The sequence below is a fragment of the Mauremys mutica genome, chromosome 2, assembly GCF_020497125.1.
Source record: "Mauremys mutica isolate MM-2020 ecotype Southern chromosome 2, ASM2049712v1, whole genome shotgun sequence".
NCBI classification, from domain to species: Eukaryota; Metazoa; Chordata; order Testudines; family Geoemydidae; genus Mauremys; species Mauremys mutica.
Genome location: NC_059073.1, coordinates 75,902,442 through 75,912,962, shown reverse-complemented (window position 1 = coordinate 75,912,962; position 10,521 = coordinate 75,902,442). Strand labels below are relative to the sequence as shown.

The window sequence follows — 10,521 nt, the reverse complement described above, 5'->3', positions numbered from 1 at the left end:
CCCCCGTTTCAAAAATAGCAAGTAAGGCTTATTGTACTTCCTTTGGGAAATTATGCTGGAGCCTAGTCGAGCTGTCAGAAACCTTTTTCTGGTCTTCAGTCTATGTTTTCATCTTCACAGCATTCATAATCAATGTATTATCCTAAAAATAATTCCTCTTATCCTTACTGTTGCAGAGAATATTTTTAGAAGAAAGAGGTAGCAGCTTACCACTTGTTTGACTCTTATGCTTTTGCTCAAATGACCCTATTCTGTGAAGAAAACAACTTGGAAATTCTCTGAAGCCAGGGAATAAATTTCCAGATCACTGCATGCTCAAAGTTTCTATGTGATCTTACACATAAGTACCAGATCTATTTGAAGAATTTATTCTTAGTACACAATAATTGGTGACGCCTTCTTACATGTGAACACAGACAGAGTGGTGAGAACCTCTCAAATCCCACATTAGTGTAGCGCCCCTCTCCACCTGATTACCTCCTTTAATGGCAATCCGCTTACAGGTTCTGATGGACAGGTCTGGGTTCTTTTGGATCCCGCCACCCACTCAGCAGGGTGAATCTTTTTTCTTATGAAATTAGTTGGCGGTGCCTCCACCCCCCTTGCTCCTTCCTAGCAGGGTCACCAGGGCAGCTTGGGTGGAAAATTCTAACTACAGAGGAATCCCCACTTACTTGCCAGATAGTTGGAGACTTCCAAGAAATAACACAACACTTAAATATATTCAACACAACAATTATATTAAACAGGCAACAAATACAACATAACAGGGGAAACACCATATTTAGGGTCACCGGTGCCCACACTTAAAATACCTGTGTCTGGAGTAACAAATGTAAAAGTAGTGTCCTGTTGGTACGCGTACTTTGCTGGGGCCCTTGATGACCTATACAATTCTCTGCAGAGGTGTGGCTGACTGGGTTCAGGATAGCCAAAAGACCCACAAGTGGGAGGAGGTGGTGAATCCCTCCACAGGTGTAATAAGCGGTAGATTATAAAATCCTCAAACCCTCACTCCCTGGCTTGAGGACACAGTTCAGGGAGTAGAGGGTCCCCAAAACAAATTCCCTGACTGACTAACTAAAGACAAGGCACTCACGAACTCCACAAATGATTTTCAGGGTTGAGGATGACGCTGGACAATTTCAGGGGCTGCTGTCCGCTGGCAGGGATCCTCCTCAGGCAGGAATCAGCCCTGGATTAGCAGCGCTGACCATGTTGGGGACTGGTCTCACCAGGGGAGCTGGAGGCAAACCCAGCCTGGCTGGAGAAATTTCTCAGCAAGCGTAACAATTGGGAATCATCCGTGGGGGAGGAAAACCCAGCTGGAGGATCTGGTGTCAGGTCCCTAGAGGACAGTTCTCAGGGGGAACCCTGCTTGCAGGCCTGGGACTCACCAGCTCCCCACACAGCCAGTTTGGCCTTTTTTCTGGCTCGCCCCAGCCTCTCCTCAAAATGGCTTCTCCCTCTCCTCAACTCCCTGGGAGGGGCATCTCACTCCCTATTGGTTGCTGGCAGACACTGAGTTTGCCTTGGCTCCTCCTCCCTGAGCTGCCAGCAGACAGAGCTCCAGGAATCTATGTAATCTCTTTGGGGGTTACATTAATAACTAGGTCAATAAAATTATGGAAACACTTTAGAATTGTATGTGAAAGTAGTTCTTTACTGAAGGTTTTAAGTATAGAATTGGGTCCTTCCCTATATGAACTAATGCTTTTCCATCACAAACATCAATCCTAAAATGTACATTAGAAGGGAAAGAAAAAGGCCTATATAGCTCCCCAAATGCTTGCTCAAACAGCTTGAGAATTTCTGTTCATGTAAAGTCTCCATAAAGGAATAGTGTTTTCTAATGTTCACTCCAATTTATTAAGATATGTTTAGCTACCCTTTTATGTGAGTGATTAAACCTAGCTGTAAATGGGGAAGGGAATGCACAGCAGTGAGAGAGCAGTCTCTTGTCTGTCCAAGATCTGACGGTCCTAATCTCAATAATAAGCAAGAAAACCTTGTACAGGCTCCTTTATGCATAAAGTAATAAAGAGGGTATAAGACAACTGTTAGATACTGTCCACATCCCCATTAGAGGACATAGCATTGGCAATTGCATTGCCTTAGTGCTAAAGGGAGAAAAGCTACAGTTAAAGTGGAATGGGACACCAGAAATTTCTACTCTCCTGGCATGGGGATAAATGGGGAACTAATGGAAATAAGTATTATGTCATAAGATTAGTTCAATCAAATCAGGAGGGATGGAATAACAATGCAGTTTAGGTGGGAAAATGTCACTTCGCTTCCTTGCTAGTTTCTAATTTTGATGCCTGTACTATTCATTTCACTGTACAACTATATTAGATCTACAATAGGCACCTGCTTATTCCTACACTACTGAAGTCAATGGTAGTTTTGTTACTGGTTTTATTACTTCAGTGGTAACAGGATTAGATCTTAAATGAGAGCCAAGTGCCTTACTCCCCCTATCCCCCATAACAAAACTAATATAAAGATTAAATATCCCAGGCCAACCATCTTCACAAAGCCCCAGATGCATGGTTGTGGAAATCATTTGATTTCATTGGGGATTGGTCCTGCTTTGAGCAGGGGGTTGGATTAGATGACCTCCCGAGGTCCCTTCCAACCCTGATATTCTATGTGGGATTCCACATTAACTTCTCAGACAGCCCTGTGACACTTAAGGTTAGTGCTGAAAAGAGGTACAGCGTACAACGTAGCTGTGCAGGGAGATTTGATCATACATTCTGCAGTATTTTTGCTTTCTTATCTTTTCAGGTATTCAGTCAAAACAGGTGTTTTCATAATCCCACAGCTGTCCTGGTGCCTGGTAATTCAAGGGGTTTGCCACCCGTATACAGCAGCATGGATTAAAAAAACATTTTGCAGATGTTTCTGACTTTGAAAGAGTAAAGACCACACACACAAGTCATCCTAAAATAGAACTGGTTCATAACACATTATGAGTGGTTTGCTTATGATTAAATAATGGATTCATGCATAGTACAAACTGCTGTAAATATGGAGGTGCTCACAAGCTCTCATTAAGGATTATCACTTTACAGAACTGTATGGAGTAAGATATAACTATACCACAGCCTGTTGCTAGCTTGATTCACTAAACACACAAAAGGAATGCTTATAATCACACGGATTGTAAGATTGTCATACCAGGCCCTGCATTTTCCTTCAGTAGATGTTTGTATGGCCAGCACAATATAGCCCCTTATGCTGTTTGGGGTCTCCGAGCACTACTGCAACACAAATCAATTGTAGAGTGGTATTTCTGGCACCATGCATGGTGTTTCAGGAAAAGTTAGGCCACCACAAAAAATCTGTGATAGGATCCCACTTATTTAATGATGCTGCGCTAATATTGTTCCTAAAAACACTGTGTCTGGCAGAATGTATTTCCACAGATACTATTCCACTAGAACCAACTATAATTCACATAGCTCTGAGATGTGCCACATCAATGTCTGTTGTGATCCAGTAACATCTCACAAACTGCCCATAGTTATTCCTAAGTAATAGATGGTTGAGAAATGTCCAAATAAAAAATATATGCTGTATAATACAGAGAAACTTTCCTAATATAAGGCATTGGGAAATTTTACAATGATTTTAAAGCTTTGCTGTCTAGGGAGGGTCACTCTTGTGGACATCTTAATACATGTAACCTGCTTTGTGAACAATGTTACATCTCCAGAGTAAATTCCATGAACCATCAGCGTGTAATAGAACTACGGTCAATCAAACTACTAGTGCAATTTGCATCCGTGTAACCTTCTCAGTGCAAGCTCCTGAACACAGACATGCTGTACAGTTTACTCATAGGAATTATCATCCAGGAACTGTGGTCCATCCTACCAAGATTCCTGTTACCAGTCATGACCAGCACCAGATGCTTCATACGTGGTGCAAGAAAACCTGCAGCAGGGAGTTAAACTGTGCACAGGGTAAGTTCTGCTAACCCTCCCATAGATACTGGCTAGCACTGTGGCATCAGGGTTTATATCCTTCCAAACGCTGTTTTGTAAGTTGGAGATTCTTGTTTATGTAAATATCTAATCTCTCTGCAATGGGTGCATTCACCTCCCACGAGTGCTCTGGTCACCTGTGTGCATGCCTGCAGTTTTTCCTGTACTCAGAGTGCTCCCACATTGCTCACTGTACTTGTCAGGTTGGTCTTTGGTGACTCAGACCTCCGGCCAAGTCACTCTCTGTCCATGTGCAAAACAAAACCCCCTTCCAGGGTACACAATCCAGAATGTTCTGCAGCTCTCCCTGGGCTCAGTCTTCTAAAACAGCCCAACAGTGCCCATCATGGCACCCTCAGTTAGGCATGTCCTTCTCTGTAGCCCTTCCTGGGCTCAGTCCTGCAAAGGTTTTTGCTCTGAGTGGAGCAGCGCCCCCATACCTTCCTCCCTGGAGACTCTTTGCCTTAATTTGAGTCCTCAGTGACCCCAGATAAACTACTCCTCTTGAACTCAGTTTGCTGATCATAGCTCCCCACTTAGTCCCAGTAGTGCAACCCCTTTTCTGGGGTGCCACAGTTCTAATTCCCTTCCTCAGGGCATAGCCACTTAAACCCTGTAGTTGGTGGGGGGGCCCAATCCCACCCACTGCTCCAGGTCCCAACACAGTGACCTTTTAAGTATAGCAGCCTTGTGCTGCATCATCCCTTTACTAATCGCTGCTCTATGTTTCCCTGGGTCACTTCTTAGTTGAGTCCAGACAACCAGCCAGAAGCTCCTTCCTCACTCCCCCATTCCCTGCCAGTAACTACATGCTTAGTTCAAGCAGCCAGCCAGGAACCTTGCTCAAGCTCCCCCACACCCTTTCAGCCAACCACTCATTTCCCCCACTCCCTACAAGCAGCAGAATGAATTTATGCTAACCCTGCAGCTCCTTTTATACAAGTCTGATGGGCCCTGATTGGCTTCTCCCTGTAGCCTCTTTGCTGATTGGCTGCATCCCACACAGCTGCTCTAGGCAGCTTGGAGGACCTCTCAACTGCCCTTTTCTAGGGCAGAATATGGCAGGGCTGTGAGGCCTCCAGCGGGGGACCTCAGGGCCTAGTCCACCCCGTCACTCTCACAACTTAGATGCCCCAGCATTCCTGGGGTAGGTAGCAAGTAGCCAGACTACCAAAGAATATGGAATTGATTATCATATTGAGTTACGTGTCAGACATATCCACCTTAATTGGAAATTACTTGGGAGTACATTTCTCTACCTATTTGGAGTGCTATAAGGATAAATGTTTGAGAAGCTCAGAAGCTATTGTCACAAGCCTCAAAGAAAAGCCTGTGAATAAATAAAATCTTATTCTCATGGTTTTCTTTCTTAGTTTTATCCTGCTGCCCACCACCATAATATCTAAATGCCATCCACATACAATCAATAGCAAAGACCCTCAGGGACTGTTAGAAAACTGTGTAATGAATGGTGTTAGTCAAATATATACTAAACAGTGTTAGAGAAATGAGTATTATAGTTTTATAAGAAAATATAAAGGAATTTTTTATTTTTATAGGTCTCTCTGCTGATGCGGCATTTCAGAACTTAGCTGAAACAGGTTCAAAGTTGTGTAAATCATGAAACCTCATTTGTGTGTCTTATCTATAAATTCCTTGGTCTGTGCAAACTGTAGGGTGGAGCAGAGTTTCAAAAGGGACTGTAAGCTCCAGGTGCTCACATCCCTCCTACCAAGACAAGCTAATAAATAAAAACGCTGCCCTGGTAACCTGCTAGCTAGCCGTCTGTATCAGAAAGTATGGATCCTACAATGCTCTTCAGTCTTGGGCTGTGTGTTATGAACACAAGCCTACAAGAGGAGCTCAATGGGGAGGCTATTCAATACTACCCTGACACCGCTTGTCCTTGTAGGAACAGCACGTCTGTAGCTCCACACCAAAGGCAACTATTTGCCTTCTCCTATTACTGCTGCAGCTCTTTTATTTTTACATGGCACAGATGCATGTCCCTATCGTAGCCCTTCTCCATGCCCCAAGCAAGTTCTTATGCCTGGAGTGGAGCCGTGACTCCTCACAGACCCAGAAGTTCCACCATCTCCCATGTACTCCAGGATAGGAGTGAGTTTGCTGTGTGGAGCCAGCCTGCTCAGCAGGGCAGTTGCTATGTGAGCTCACCACACCAAATTAATGATTTAGTCTTAATAGGGTCTATACCAAGGATATGTATTTGTTCCTGGAAGAAATATAGAAATTCTGCTTATTGCATGTGACTGTGTCATTATCAAAAAGGAAAGTTTTTGCTTTGATTAAAGCTAATATTAAAAGTGTTTATATTGTTTTACTGGTTTTCAGTTTTAGAATAAATAATCCAGTCAGAATACACACTGGAGAACATGAGCATCAATCCCACTTCTTCTCACATGCTAAGCAAACATGCTACCATTTGAGCTAATTCCCCTTTTCTCAGAACTATTCCAAAGCAGTTTGTAACCAGAAAACTGTGTGTTTATCCAGTGTATGATATTCTATGGTAACAGTTCATATTTCAGCTGTAATAACTTCAGTGTTATTGCTGTTGTGTTGGTCTTTCTACTCACAAAAGAAAAAAAATGTACCTTTTATCTAGCCTCCAACAGTAGACAGCAAAGGCTTTTAATATTATTCACTTATTTCTTTACAACTGCAGTATTTAGTATTTCATTTTGGAATTAAGCCATGGGGGAAAGGAGAGAACGGCAGAAAAGAAGGTTTTCAGGATATGTGTAATCATTTAAAGAGTTCTGATTACGTTTGTTACTTTTATTAAATAATCAATGGGACAAATCATTTTGTATTAACTGATTTTCCAATAACAAAAATCAAGTAATTAATTGTGTTTTAATAGCTTTGTGTACGAGCCTTCTTCAGATAAATATTAATTGAATTTTCTTCTGTTTGTTGCACATACTAGTCTGAGAAACAAGAAATGTAAATTAAAACAAAAAAACATCACATAGAAGAATACAGAAGGGTAAAGAAAAAAAGGTTTAATTGCTATTTGCTCCCTGCCCCTATTAAAAATTTTTAGTGGAGAATGCGGGCATCGATCCTGCTACCTCTCACATGCTAAGCGAGCGCTCTACCATTTGAGCTAATTCCCCTCCTGTTTAGCTGTAGAATAGGTTGTTTACAAAAAGTTTTTGAGCAGTTCTCTTCAAACACTGCAAATTCTCCAATCACAGAATTCAATGGTCTCTGATGATTCCTCAGACCCATTTAGCACTAGCAAGAACTCCCAGAGAGCTGCTCAGACTACTCAGGAAGTACAATTCTTTCAAACACTAGAATGTTTCTGTCACCTCTGAGAGGCTGTCTCATCAATCTGACCAACCTTGAGATCTTCAAAGGCTCTCATCCTTTTGTGTGTTCAGTTACTTTTTCCACAGTCAAACTGAAGTCGTCGCTTGTTTAAAAGCAAGCACATCTCATTACTCTCATTGCACGATATATTTTGACCCTAGAAAGCTTCGCAGCATTGCTTTAACGTCTCTCTTGAGCACTGAGGTTTACCAGCATGCATCTTATTCTCAGAATAAAACACAATGGAACAGCTAGGGTCACTGGGTTCATACTCTTTGATCAACAGCAGCAAAATCTGCAACCACTCTGTGGCAGTCTCCCCAGACACTAATATCACAAGACCACACGAGGGTCTCTCTTTTTGGTAATTAACATGTCAATTACAGTGGTTGCACAAGAAAAGTTTCTACCAGTTCTGAAAAATCATGCCAGTTTCAAAGACATTCTATATATTTCAGATAGAGATCCCCCGCAGGGATCAGTTCTTGGACCTACACTATTTAAAAATTTTATCAATGACCTGGAAGAAAACAAAATCATCACTGAAAGTTTGCAGATGAGACAAAAGCTGGGGGAGTGGTTAATAATGAAGAGGACAGGTCAGTGGATTGTGAGCAATATGCACAGATTTTCTAAATTGGGCGCAAACAAACAATATGCATTTTAATATGGCTAAATGTAAATGTATGCTTAGAGGAACAAAGACCATAGGCCATACTCACAGGAAACTCTATCCTCTGAAGCAGAGACTCTGAAAAGGATTAGATAGGTGGATAATCAGATGAACATGAGGTCTCAGTATTAGATATGAAAATACTCACATTCCATGACAATTGAACACATAGTTTATAGAAGAGTTAAATAATGCTATTCTGTTCCACCTCATAGTTAGCTGCAACATTGAGTACCTTTCCCAGTTCTGAAGAACAGCTCTATGTAAACTTGGCACAGTAAGAGATTACCTCACTCATTTTGCCCCTCTAATTTAATGTTAAAGATATTTTTATGGATACCAATTTCTCTTGGAATTGCCACATGCCTCCTGGTCACCTTGTTTTTCCATGCTATAAAAACAGACACGACACAACCCTCTGCCCTAACCATATTTGCAAGTGGGATGATCTCATTAAAAAATCATCCCTGACATAGCTTTTACAAAAATTCTATTTATACCTGCTATAACTCAACCTCTGTTGAATTGCCTTATCCTTTGCATTGTGCACGTTCTTTCAATATTTATGAAAGAAAATAATTTTTTACTGTCAACATTATGTTTATCTCCAATAAAGAGTTAAAAATATCATTCAAGCATATTGCGCACATCCCTTTATTTAAATGTGGTGGATTGATTTAATATGTACATTTATTTTGATCCCTTAGAAAAATGTTAAGAGCAGGATGCATGTAGAAATTAAAAAGAAAATAAGGACGAGTATTTAGATAAGTGAAATATCAGAGACAAAAATCACAAGCAACAGGTGGCAACTCTTGCAGTCCTTTTGTTTCAATTTTTTTCAGCTGGCAAGAATTACCTCTCTCTCATGTGCATGCAGCTGTGATAATCTTCGAGAAAACAGATCACAAACCGACCTTCCCACAAAACAAAACGCTCCCAAAAATCACTTTCTAAAATCAGAAAGCCTCAAGAAATAACTTAAAACATGCATATTCTTCACAATTGAAAAAAACGGGTCACTTTGAAATAAATGTTCTCTGGTTTAAAAAAAAAAAACCTTCTGGAGAATGCGGGCATCGATCCCGCTACCTCTCGCATGCTAAGCGAGCGCTCTACCATTTGAGCTAATTCCCCTTACACAGAAACAACTTCAGCTATGTGTGAGTCACTGTTCTCTAGCCCCTCCTTGCCCAAACGACTCAGGGGAAATGACACTCTCATCTTCTCAGTCACCAGAAAGCCTCACTTTCCAGCACAACTTATTTCGGAAGGAACATTCTGCTTTGCAGCCAACAGCAAGAATACCTACCTCAAATTCTTAGCTCATTAGTAGTGGGAATAAAACCTAGACTCTTTACCACAATAGACTCCACTCACACTGCAGAAATCGTTTATTTTAGGACAATTCCTCAGATCTTGACAAGCAAGCAAAAACAAACTCATTTGCATTTCATTAAGACGACTTTTGCTTGAGTACAATAGGACTCAAGATCGCAGCGTTTGGCTCTTTACAAATTAGACAACTGAGCTGTAACTGGATCACACACCTTTTCAAAGAGCTCTGCGGATCCAAACGAGGTGTAGACTCAGCTGCGCACAACCGAACAGTTATGACACTTAAGCTCTATCATCTTGCTCTTAAAACATCTGATATCATTATATCAACAGATTTGAATTACAAGTAATTAACAGGATACACAGAAATTTTCCCCACTATAACAGTAATCCCTGGGTAGCAACAAGCCAGACAAATCGCTCTAATACCCTCCACAGACACTATTGTAGTAGGTGTAGCTGGGGGAAAACGGCATGGCAGTACTGCCCCTCAAATCTTCAGTCACCCTTTGGGGCTGTAGGCAGTAAGGTGTAAATTAAACAAAAGCTAAAATCAGCTCCCAGCCAGTCCCAAAACTGGGAGCTGCAAAAGGTACCTTCGTTTTTCCCTTGGGTCCTGCACTCCCCACAGCTTGGCTGGACCCAAGAATTGAGGCCACTGTGGTTATTGGACAATCTTCTACGAGTATATTTCCATTCATCTCTGCTTCTATTTTTCTCTACTTTTTCATGTTCCACTTTTCAAAAATGCTGTATTAATTTTCAAAGTAAAAATACTCTATTCAATGCAGAAAGAAAAGGAATTACGACTATTTAACAAACAAGGGAAGTAGTTAAATTCTTAGTCACTTCAATAAACACTTTCCAAATATATCAACCTGGCCAGCAGTGAAAAATGGGTGTAACAAATAACTTATTTCATTATAGCAATTGTGTAGGGTGCAATAACATGAAATAGTGAATACAAGGAATAAATCCACAGAACAAGTACATCATGGACAGTGCATGCTTCTTCATGTTGTCTCACAAATCTGACTCACCCCTAGCCTTGAGGCCACCTCTGTGGTTGTCAGGAGTCTACCCTCACTTGAAACTGGGCGGTTTCAAAGTGAGGACCCGCATGTCTTCCCCCACCCCAAAATCCTAGGGTAGGTCTCCCCTTCGGCTGCCACCACCCGG

The 10,521-nt window shown here is 41.5% G+C and overlaps 1 non-coding gene across 1 annotated transcript; it reads right to left on the bottom strand.

The window, feature by feature from the left end:
• Positions 1 to 9,068: 9,068 nt before the first annotated feature.
• On the bottom strand, positions 9,069 to 9,141 carry TRNAA-AGC. Its single transcript has one exon. It is a non-coding gene; the product is annotated as a tRNA-Ala (tRNA).
• Between the last annotated feature and the right edge of the window lie 1,380 nt (positions 9,142 to 10,521).